The following is a 12,924-nucleotide window of genomic DNA, read 5'->3' on the forward strand; positions in this document are numbered from 1 at the left end:
TTGTGTTTAAGCTAGGACCCTTCAAGCAAATTAAAGTCAAAACTTCATGTTTTGAAAAATCTTCACCTTCTTTATTTTACCGGCTTTAGATTTTTCCTTCTTTTTTTCATATCTAATTCAGCTTAATTTGATATCTTTTATAATGCTTAAGAGTAATCTGAATAATTACATTTATATTAACAACATATAGATAGTAATGTTATGATTACAAAGATGACAGTGTTAGCAAGTCATTCCACAGCAGTAAAGCACAATGATTGCAGCCAGTCACCGTTTACAATCTGAAACTGGAAATGACAACTTATGAGCAACAGAGACTAAAACAAAGCTCTATATCCTCGAGCACTGTTGTGTGTGTGAGAAACGTCAGACTCCAGGGATGCCCTGATAAATTCAGTCAAAGTCACTTGTTTGTCAAGGTCCCCTACAGTGGCCCTAATTTTAACCATGTGTTCAGCCCAGGTGTCAATGCACCATGCTGTGTGGAGAATTAAAATAGAGTTGACGCCGTTTGGGGAGAGGACTTCATCCTAGATATCTCACCTCCAGCAGCTGTTGGCTGACCCAACCATGAAGCATCACCGAAATACCTCGGAGCAAACCATCCGCTGCCACTGGATTATCTCCTCCCTGTAATGTGCTTTGTGAAAAGTGTTTAAAGAGGCAATGAGTGTGTTATTTTTTATTTCTGCCCTGTAGCAAAAACAGTGGAATTTATCTGTGGGGAATCAAAGACTCAACAAAGGCATTCGAATGTTTCTTTGGATGTCTGCTGTAATTAGCTAGAATTGTAAGTGTTTATGTCACTCACAGGCCACCGTAGCTTAAGGGGACAAGTGTCTTTGACAGATTTGTGCAAACAAAAGGTCAGAGTCAAACACAGGAACACAACTCAAAACTTGTGGAGGATTTCTCTTGGCTGGAATAAAAACCTGGATATATTTAGCTAACTTTGCACAGTGTGTTTGCACTTTGGTGCTGAGCAGGGGATGCATAGTTATTCTGTAGAACTTCCACATTGAAATCAGCTGCCAAAAATGTAAAGCCGTAGACTGGAAAGTTGCTATAAAACTCTGTCGAGCAGATGAGACCTGTGTATTGTGCATATAAAGAGTAATGTGCTCTGCAGTAAAAATCATTCTTATCCTCATCTATCTAGATTGTGTCACAGACACCAATTCATGCCGCTATTGACTTTCATGTGAAGAGTACACGTCAAAGGATAGACCTTGATTAAATGATGCTGCTATTCCACTTCTCTCGAAATGGATTGTCTGCCGTAATCATAGAATATTATCATTATTTTTCAAGAGGAGCAGACGTCTCACGCTGATCATTACATTTAAGTGTATATTCAGTTTCTGTGCTGCAGATGTTCTGGGACTGATCCTATCTGAGAGGGAAAACAAGCCCGAGCAGACGAACATCAGGTCAGGTGGAGAGATATTGACCTTGTCCCAGCACTCTTATTCCCGCTATGGTCGTGATGTGTTTGTTTGTGTGATGATCAATGCACTTATTGAACCGCACACAGCACTTATTGATCAGTGTTTCTTTTTCCTACAGTGGGCGCTGAGTGCTTTCTCCACACTGAAGCTACACATACAGTACGGCCATTAATGGATACTAAAGCTGCTACTCAGCTTAAACCATGCATGGAGGGTGACTGCAATTGTGTTTCACACTCTTTTTTTTTTTTCCTTTAGAAATGATTCTTTTGAGGAGGTAAAAAGTTCTGTATTTTCCTCCTCTGGCACACATCTTTTCTTTTGAATCACACTAGCATTAGCAGGCTAATCTCAATGCTCGGCTAACTAATGAACACTTTCAATGCTCCATTTTTCAACGGTACAGATTCCTTTGGAGACCAGGACACCTGAGAGTTTCCACAGCGATGTAACCAGGGTAATATGTTTCCCTGCTGGTGATTAAGTGTTAGGCGTCTGGGATTCTTACCTGTCTGGAGCATCCTGGTGCTGTATCCTTTTTTTCTCTGGAAAAATATCAAACAGTTGCTGCACAGGTTATTTTACAGTTAGACAGTGTTTTACTGGCATGATTACACAGAAATAGTGCTATATTGATGTTTTCAGTAAGTTTGATATGTATTCAAAGGGCATGCTGACGAACACTTTACAATGTAAAACAATCCAATTCAACGCCGCCACAAAACGAAGGTCTCAGAAAAGGGTTTCAACAAATATTGCACACTTTTTGCTTCCCAAAGGCATTATTTGTTGCAGCGCTATTGCATTTTGGTACATTGCGCAGGTGGTTTTGTGTCCCTTAACAGAAAAAGAAATGGAAGACAAGTGATTCTTTCCCTCCCTTTCTTCCTGCAAAGACTTGAAAAAAGTGAAAAACTTCTTCATTATCTTGTGATTCACGTGATATCAGCACAGTCTGTTTACTCAGCGCTGGGCCCCGGCATATCAGCAGAGTGAGACAACACATGGGAGACGAAGTGATTGAGAAGTGAGACTGAGGGATGACATCTTGTTGAGTGAAAATATTGTGCAGCGTTACAGACTTAAGCCGCAGGGATTGGACTGTATTGTACGTTTTTTTCCCAGCACTTTAAAATCTTCGACACTCATGATGATTTTCCAGCTGTGAGAAAGGAATGTTTGAAACGTTAAAGAGTGAAATTCCGCTGTGGCTCAACATGGTTGATGGATGTCAAATGCTGCTCCGATGCCAGGGAGAGTCAGCAGTGAAGGGGAACCGACACCAGCCACCATCACATGGGGAGAGAAGTTTTGATGTGACAGTCTGGCGACGACAAGCTTTTCCCCGCGCCTGTAACTGGAACCATAGCCACACGTAACTGGTAATTCTGTGAATGGAATTACAATAGGATTAGCATTTGATATCATGATAAATACAAGTAAAAATGTCTGGAGATATAAGACGTTCTAGATAAGTATTGGATGTTTTTCAGAAGTGATGGATCAACCAAGTCCTCTCTGTAGTCGTTGCTAAGATACCACTACCTGTGTGATCATACAGCGAGATCGGATCTGCTGATATTCTAGGATTTTTAAGACTCTAATTATTTTGTCTGTACATTGAAGTGTCCCTGCAATCGTTTCTAGATGGGCAGAGCCATAAAAAGAATCAGGGACGGGGACAAGGTTGTCTTTGATTTATCTACAACCCACATATTCAGCCACTTAAAATCTATTTAGTGGCCTTAGATTTGAATTAAGACGTGACTTTTCTGGGCTTAGAGGTAGTCAGTATACACAGTGGCAGCAGGAGAGTTAACATTACTCCCTAAATGCTCTCAAAACAGAATTTGAAAAGGGGAAGTTTGATTGACACGGCTTACCTTTTTTAATTAAAGTTGTATGTTGATGCAAATCGTAATATACTTTTTTACAGCAGACATTAGGAGACATTAGACTCATTAGAGATGAACTGTGCCTCCCTTGGACTAGACTACATTTGCTGGACCTGGACCCTAAATATGAATCACATCCCACTCGGAGCCTCCATCGACTTGTCATAGACTATGAAAGTGAAGCAGCTAAATGGAATTCAGCCATTGGAGAATGATCAAAAATGAGTTTTAAGTTCAGTGTGCCTTTAAAGACTTAAAACAGGGAGGAGTGATTCATTCATGTTAGTCTATGAGGCTGATTCTATATAGATTTAAGGTAGATCAAAGCCTTTTACATCGCCACAGGAGTTTTGACTTATTCCGCCTTGCCCGGTCGTCCGCTTACTGCTGGAACAAGGGATGGGATGTTAAAAAAGAAAAAGAAAAAAGACAATCCAAGGCTCTTGATACTTATACATTTTAAAGTCATCAGAATGTGCATATTTAGATTCCACTGTGAGGCTTTGTGTGAATCCAGCGTCACTGTTAATTCTCATGTCGAAGTCCAAAATAAAAGACATGAGTGAATATAGAGGCGCTGAGATTGGACGTACCACACCGGGTTTGTTTTCTGTGTCATGCTCTTCCCTGCAGTGTGTATAGTATCAACCTGAGTACACACTGGCCGTTTTCCACAGATGTAGTGTGTGCTGTGGACAAACAGCGTGTGTGACCACAGCGTCGACACTCTGATGTAGTGATAGACTGAACAAACGCAGGGTCAAATAAAAAAAGTCACAAACCACACATGCCAAACAAAAATCCCGTGAAACTTGATTGTTGTGTTTTCTATCTTCGACTGCACATTAATCACGCTTAAAGTAGGCATCAAGCACAGTAACCGGCTAATTAAAAGAATCAAAGATGTCGCGAAAGTCATGTCTGAAGTCATTCCTGTCATCTCGCCGTCGCTGAGGATGGACTTATTATGACAGTAGTTGTTGGAGTCATTCATAAAGTTCCTCTTATAGGCAGTTAATCAGTGTTCACCGTCACAGTGTTGCACTAATAAGACCAGAGACAACACATGATGTGCAAAAACAGGCATGTGAAACTTTGGTAAACCACACTGGACTGGTTGTTCGACTCATTCCTTTATTTGTGTGATTCAGTCGGTCGGTGATGGAGAACTTGCCAGCCACAGTTTGATGTTTCTCCAGTTGTTTCTGAGAAGAATGAGACGGTGACATGTTCATTTGAAGTTTCTTTCACTTTAAAGAGAGGGAGACTCAGGTTAGACAATTAGCATCGCTGTAGCATTGTTCACCTTCAAAGAGGCTGGCTAATTCCTGCTATCTTTGATGTTTCTGCAGGTAGACCATGTAGTGGGAGGGTGGGGGTCGGGGGGTGGGGGTGTTGGGGGGGTGGATGGTCTGAGGGAGAGAGTGGTGCCTTGTGCTGCCTGCTAACTACAAATGAGGGACAAGATGGTCATCTGTGCCATCATTAGCCAGCATTCCTGTATCCTCCCTTTTATTGGGAGAACAAAAGAGCATCTCTGGTGCCATAAATACAGTTTGCTGCACTGCTGGCATCCCTGAAGCTTTAATAAGGATGGGATAATCAGCCGTATTGGGGTTCAGCCTTACTAATATGAATACCTCAGCAAAAGTTCTGGCAGAATATCAACTCTAAGGCCTTTTATTGTATAGTAAAGAGACAAATATGACTAAAAGTCCTTCAGCCTGCCAATTGGACCACTGGGCAACCTCCAGGGTCTGGATAGCAGTGTTTGGTTGGCGGCTCAGCAGTTACAACCAGGGGAAGTAAATAAGAGCCTTCCTCTGTGCTTCTCATCTACTGGAAGTGCCCTTGAGCTAGTCAGGTCAGTGTTAGCATGACTATTGAAGCAAATGTAGGACAATACTGTAAAAGATGGATGTTAAAAATAAATGAAGATTGTCTTAGAGACCCAGTGTGGGGTGTATTGACACCGGAGTGTGGTTTTTTTTTTTGTCTTTGAAGCCTATAGTTAATAAAAGGGGTAATGAGTGAATACATAAGGCATTTTGGTTTCCTGAAACTCGCGTCCAACCAGCTGAGAATCTGGTTTGCGCTGATGAGCAAATGCAGTCTGTAACCTAGATTGTTGCCTAGGAAGACCTTCATTAAGGAGCCGTCTCTGAGCGGGAGAAAATACCTTTTTCTGCTTTCGCTCATCCCCAAGGACACAAACAGGTGTGTGGGTGAAATAATTATGCATGGCATGTTTGCTCTAAAGCCTCCTGCACAGCTTTGGTTTGCTTCGACTTCAGTGATGAAGATATAAATATATCTGAACTCACCATAATGTCAGTTATCGCCTCCCGTTCCTGTGGCGAGGAAAGAGAAAATGGACCAAACGGCACTGAATAAATGAGAACAATGACAAAGATGACGTACCAGGAACAAGTTAGACCTCACAAAGAACACCTACATAAACTGCAGCTCACCCACTCTCACGCATACACAAAACATAACTGTGCCGACAGTTTGCCAGTTTGCATTCTCATCCTGATGAAGAAGAAAAAGTGCATAAAACATAAAACTGTCCCACTTTTTAAACCACTATCTTCTGTATAAAATAGCCCCATTTACTCTCAGTAACTATGAACACGTGTCCCTTAGCTGATGTCTGGGAACTGCAGAGGAAATACAGGGAAGCAATGACCACATATACAGATGACTCACATTAGCACTTAAATGAATTAAGAATGCAATAAAATAGTAGAAACATTTGAATATGACCTTGGAGTGTTTTGGTATGACACAGAGAGGTGCTTCAGCGTGCACACGTCTAATCAGACAGTTTGATTAAAGCCGTGCACGAGCGCTTTGCAGCTCATGTGTGTGACCGCACGCTCATTTAAGAATCACTTATCACGGTGAATGAGTGTCAGTCAAGGTCTGAGATGCTCTGGATAGGTATCCGTCACACGCTTTCTCATCAATCTTCCTCCTTCATTTTCTCTTGTTGGACATTTGGTAAAGCAGGTTTTGTTTTTTAATCTGAAAAGATACAACTTGTCAAACGTCTGGGCCTCATGCTCGAATCGGTCTTTGCGACAATGTGAAGAATTATCTCACGTGTCTTTTTCCATCTCACTGTGTCACTAATGCTTTGGATCGGCCCACAGTGTATACAATATCAGCTAATTAGCTTCCCTTCCTGGCCTCTCTCTTTCTCTTTCTCTTTCTTTTTTCCACTGCAGCTCCACCTCCACCAATCCTCCCCACATCCACCTCTACCTCTGCTCTCTCTCTCTCTCTCTCTCTCTCTCTGTCTTCTTTTTTCGCTCACGTTTTCCATCTTTGGTAATTTGGCCCAAGTTCATCTCGTCACCTAACAGATTCCTCAGCAAAGTGAAAAATGACATTTTGGGTCGGGGACTTCAAGGATGGTCAAGTTAATGAATGGCCACCAGATGGCCCTTATTAGGCTAATGTGTTCCCCCTCTCTGCAGCTCCAGCTCTCGCCTGGGGACTTAACTCGCTGGCAGCCAGTGTGTATGTGTATGTGTGTGTGTGTGTGTGTGTGTGTGTGTGTGTGTGTGTGTGTGTATCTCTGTGTCTGTGTTTGTGTGTGTCTGTGCCCATGCCCGTGTAGAAAGGATGGGTTTAACATCCTCAGTGTGTGTGTATGTGTGTATGTGTGTGAGTTGTTGAGTTAAATCAGGTTAACTTGAGAGGCTGGAAGGACGCAGCATCTCCACTTTAATTCAGCCGCTCTGTGTTTTGATGGGGTCAACTGTCCAAAGCTGTCCCGGTCACTCCAGCACCCATCTGACCCCCAGCCCTCCCCATCTGACAGCCTGACACCAGCCGCCGCCACAGCACTGTCTGAAGTTTACATGCAAAAAATGGGATACAGAAAATGAGCAGCGAGGCTCTTTCCCCTCCAATCTGACAGCGTGTTAATTGCCTCATTTATAATCCCTGCTCATCAAAATGAATAATTGTTGTAATGCATACATCTACCACACAAAGGCCTTTGTTAAACTCCAGAATTATGCTAAACATGGTAATTAATTGAATTTAATTTATTAGATTGTCATCAGTGTATGCTGCTGCTGGGCCTCTGTGTTTCCGTAGGTGAACGTTGTGGCTGAGGGGGGAGAGAGCAGAGCTGTCACAGCTGTTTCAAATGAGGGCCGCTGTTAGTCGCTCAACAAGTTACCGCAGGCCTCAGCATCTTCTCTCAGCAGCTGATGGCAGTCCTTGTTATGTAAAATATCCTTCTGTACAAATCGCATCCCTTGTTTTGTCGACTGAATTTAATCAATTGAAGAAAATAATGAGGACATTTAAAATAACATGTAGAATGTTTTCTTCCCCATCTGTTTTTGGGGGAGTGTGTGTGTGTGTGTGTGTGTGTGTGTGTGTGTTTAACTTTTTTATTTCATTCACTGATTTGTTATTAGGGAGTTGGGTTTAGAATTGTAACTTCTTTTTGGGTAAAAGAGTTGTCATTTACCAAACCATGGTGCTAATTTATTAGTCACATTCCTATTGTCAGTGTTATTGCTGTTGGTTGCTGTTTGTTTTCTCTCTCTCTCTCTCTCTCTCTCTCTCTCTCTCTCTGTCCAACCATGACAGAAAGCTGCCCACCTCTGAGCCTGGTTCTGTTCCAGGTTTCTTCCCGTTAAAGGGGAGTTTTTCCTGCCACTGTTGCCTAATATAATATCTGATGCTGCTCATGTGGGGATTCTTGAATCCTTAATTTTGAATTCCTGAATCGTTGGGACTCTCTCTTATTAAAGAATTTGGTCTAGACCTGCTTTTTATGTAAAGCATCTTGAGATAACACTGTTATGAATTGGCGCTCTATAAATAAAGATTGATTGATTGATTTAGTATTTTAATGTTAGTTTTAGCTAGGCATTTTCAGCGTGGAGTTGTAACTGTGCTCAACAACAGGTCTATTTTTCCTCTGTCCAGTGAGGGTGAATAAAACTTATCACCAGCCACACTAACATTAGCTTCAAACATGTGCAAAAGATGTGCTGTGGGAGCTTATGGAAGAGTCTTACACGGGGCTCAGCTCAGGACCTACCATCCTGGGACAGGCACCTATTGGCACCTCCTTTTGTTACTTTAAAAATCGGTAGATACATTTGTGTTATTATCTAATGTTCTGTATTTTGTTTATATTTTATTTCCTAATGAAGTTATTCATAAATCACTTGTTTGATGATTTCGGAAGTTTCGATTCAAAGTTTATTTTTTTAAAAACATGTAACACTGCCAAAAAGTGACAAAGTATTGGTTCTACTAAGTTAATAATAACTTGTTGGTTATGGTTCAATTTTCCCCCAATAGAAGCAATGAAGGAGAGAGGGAGAGAGATGCAAACATAAACAGCTGTTTCTATGCTCACCTCCATCTGTGGATTTTGAGTGATTATTGTGAATGCTTTTAATCATTTATCATTAGTAAATGATCAATCATTTAATTAGTACATCTAAATGAACAGTGTTCTATTTGCGATGACAGTTTTGTTTCTGCTTGCTATATTTGCTTTAAAAAAATGTACAGTCGTAAATACTGTACTTAGAAGTAAGACATCAGATACTAGAAATGATCACTTCTGCTCAACCATATGGTAGAGCACATTTTGACTCACTATATCTTATTGAAAACATGTTTTACTTACGACATCTCAACCGTTTGCCAGAGGCCAATATTTCAAAAAATGTGGGGTCTGTTCATAAAAAAACATTGATTTTTGTAATTAGTGCCCCAAAGAAATAAAATATATAAAGAATAAATGTTTTCATTGCTTTTTTCTTGGTGAGGACGTTAAAGGGTTAAGAAATTATTATTATTATTTTTTGATAGATAAAACACATCGCTCAAATGGCATGAGACTGGGATATGGTTGCACAATACATGAATTACACAATATATATATAAAGATATAGAATATCTTTATTATATAGGTATAATAAAGGTATAATACTAACAGACAGTACATGAATATACAAAAGATCTTTTTAAGTGGACATGAAAAAGCCATGCTAGTGTTTTCGGTGTATATGTAAATATATTCATGTCGATCCAACAGCACTGTCAGGACTTGTGGGGAGCAGATCAGAGCCATCATTAGGGTTAGTAAGTTGCCCTTACTGTACCCATCTCTTCCAGTCAAAGAGGTTATTAGTTTAAAAGAGAATTCTGTTCAGGGACTCCAGCTCTGGCACTGAATGCACCAGCGTAGATAACAGATCTATGAGAAGCAAACCAGCGCATAAATGAAATACAACTGAAGGAGCAACTGATGTGTGAGCATGGTTGCCACAGCACACTAAATAGGGCAACAACATCATTATCCATCACACTGAAGGTATAAAACTGTAATAAGGGAGTCGGGTGACCTCAGGCGGGGCTGAAACTCCACGTAGCGGTGGTGTGGTGCCGTCAGTGGAGGTTGGGACATAACTGCTGACGCCACCACATTCCCAGGAATGACAAATGGGAGCCGAATACATCTGGAGGTGCTTCGGGGGACACTGGGGAATGGGCACATTGCGAATGGCACAATTGCCAGTTGAGGTGAGGAGGGAAAGAGAGAGGTAAAGACTGAAAGACCCTATAGACACTCTACCCCCCACATCTCCATCATCCCTCTGCCACACAGGAGGAAATATGGATCTGCATACATACAGAGAAGAGTATGCGCGTATGCTATCAACTAAACTACCTCTAGCCACAGTTTTGCTTTGAGCTACAGTATGGGAGTAAAGTAGAAATAAATATGGCGGCAGCTGTGTTTCAAGGAAGACCCATCAAAACATTTATTATACAGCTCATAGTGGATTTGAGCTTGGTAGACTTGTTATTTATTGTTACGTTATCGCTTTCATGTTGAAATACTGTAAATAAGTGTTTTTTTATACCATCTAAACTGTCGTGTTACACCACATGAAGAAAGCAGATAAATACAATTATAATGGCAAAGGGAAAACTCCAGATGATATAGTAACGAAGTAACGAACCAGTCGGATAGCAGTAACTGCAGCGTCTGACTCGAGTTGAATTCATGGGGTTTTGCTGTGATATCTTGTAGATTTAGTTGCATCCTTCACATTGGCCCATCATAGTGATGCTATTTTAGGTTTTGTGTAAGGTCTGTGACAGTATTTCATAATCGGCCTAAAAGGGAGGTGGGCAATTTTTTACAACTACACCTGTTACACATTTTCACGAAGAGCCTTAATCATTTTTTTTTTCAACTCTCTGCCTTTGCAGAGAGGCAGTAGAGCGCTCTGGTTTCTAAGAGACATGCACACAAACATACTGTAAACTGGCGTTTCTATGTATCACACAAACAGCCCAGATAAATAATGGATGTGAAGCTTCCCAACAGCACCTAAGATAAACTTATTTAGCATTTAAACCAGATGCAGAGGGGAATGTGGGGAGCTCACACATAACTTTAGCCTACATTTCCACATCAAAACGCTTCACATGCACAGGAACAAACCAAATATTACAGAAAGCCAAATACAAGAGCACACGTTCAGGCAGTTAACACGCCAAATAAGAATTCTGATAGTTATGTAGAGTTATATGGATTATGTGTCGGGCAAAGGGCATGTCATATGGTCTGTCTGTAGAAGTCGTCCCAGCAGTGGAGATCCTGCAGCACAGTGTTTATGGTTCCAGTGCCACGCTAATGCAGCTGGAACAGGGGAGCAAATGAAATGTAACCGAGACAGTAGCCCGCCACACAGAGTGATGGCTTCTCTCATCTCCCCTGCTGAATATCAGTGGATCGGTGTGAGTTCCAGCTTCCCACACAAAGCCCAGGGGAGAGAACAATTCCAGGATCTCCTGGACATATGGAAGTTCTTCAGCTGTGTTGACATTTCACTTGACCACGGGGTCAAAATACTAGCTTAAAAATCTACTGAGTAAAAATTAAAGCACAGTAGAAGTTCATTTACCCAGTTTAAACTTAAGGTTCCCAGTATGTCTCTTTAAATTTCCCCTGAGGTTGCTTCAGAGTTACATAACTCATTTCCACATTGTTAACTAACTTCCCATATTGATGGTATATATCTCCCAGCGGTGCCTTGCAGCAATATCACATTTATATTGAGGAAAGTATTGAAATCTAGCATGTCATGTTTATAAGGCTGCACCATTACAAGAAATGGAAAACTATAGCTGCCTTTATGTGCCTTTTTTTTTTTCCCGATAATTCAGCATAACAAGTTAGGTACCTCTGGAAACTTTGGGATAGTGGCTACAATTTCAAATAAACATCTCCAGGTTTGAAGTCAGTACAACATAAGGACGTTTAACTGAAATTAGAAAACTTCAAAGACATATGCGCATATGCACAAATTATACAGTCTATGAATGCTCTTGTCTTCCAAATTTGCGCTCACTGTTCAGAATCCAGCATGGGAATGTCGGACTCCGCCACAGACTGAGTGTAAAGTCCCACTGTATATAGAGAGGGAACCTAATTAATGTGAGGACTACAACAGATTACTGCCAGCCATGAATGCATCATTATGCACGAGCATCTACTAATGATATACATACATTATTTATTTCTCATTCATATAACGTAAGAAATATTGTACAGTTTTGTGATAATTCATTGCGATGTAACCGTGGTTACTGATGTGTTAACCCACGGGAATGATTTAGCTGGTCTGTGTAATAGCAATGAACATAATATTTCAGGTTGAAGTATTATTACCTTACATTATGTGTTACTGCAACTTCCACACCAATTTTCATCCAGCTACAGTATGACTAGGTCACAGGTGTTATACACACACCTACACTCTCCCTGTTTTCCTCCACCGCTGTACTTTTCTCTACTTTTATCTCAATTCATGCACAGGGAAAAAAAAAAAAAAAACTGAGAGTGGGACACGCGGGGTGTCATCTCACCCAAGTATTTATTTACAGCACAGACTGAAATATAACTGTTGCAAGTATTAACTATACATGTGACTCTTTTTAAGGTGCTTTTGTCAAGCCTGTTGTGTGTTTCAGTGCAATGTAGACTGACATTTCTTTCAGCTTTCAAAGCTGACTCAGCTTCAGCTGGTTTGCTGCTGGTGGTAGTTGACCTTGAAGGAAGGGCAACATCTTAAAACGTTGAACCTTTACTGTTTCTAGACGATAGGAGCAGGATGCGTTAAATATTGCAAGAATAATGGAGCTAGATATAGTTTGGAGGAAGCCTCTCAGCAAATTAAAGGATACATTTTTAGCTGTTTCGTAATGTTGATTTTTATTGAAGGCAATATTTGTGTCACCATCTGGTGCGGGTGTGTGTGTGTGTGTGTGTGTGTGTTGGGCACACATTCTGCACACCTCGCGTGCCTTTTTGTATGTGAGAATCTAAAAGAAAAGGATACAACAGAGAACTGCAGCGATGAAAAGTGCACTAGAGTATGCATGAGTGTGTGCCTTCATTTCATGCCGGTGCCAGCTGGAATAAATGCAATCAGCCTACACACACTTCGCTTCTGTGAAATGCCAAGCCATGTCAACATGCACACACAGGGCCACAGAGGACATAAGTTACCTTGAATCAA

The sequence above is a fragment of the Pempheris klunzingeri genome, chromosome 21 (assembly GCF_042242105.1).
Source record: "Pempheris klunzingeri isolate RE-2024b chromosome 21, fPemKlu1.hap1, whole genome shotgun sequence".
NCBI classification, from domain to species: domain Eukaryota; kingdom Metazoa; phylum Chordata; class Actinopteri; order Acropomatiformes; family Pempheridae; genus Pempheris; species Pempheris klunzingeri.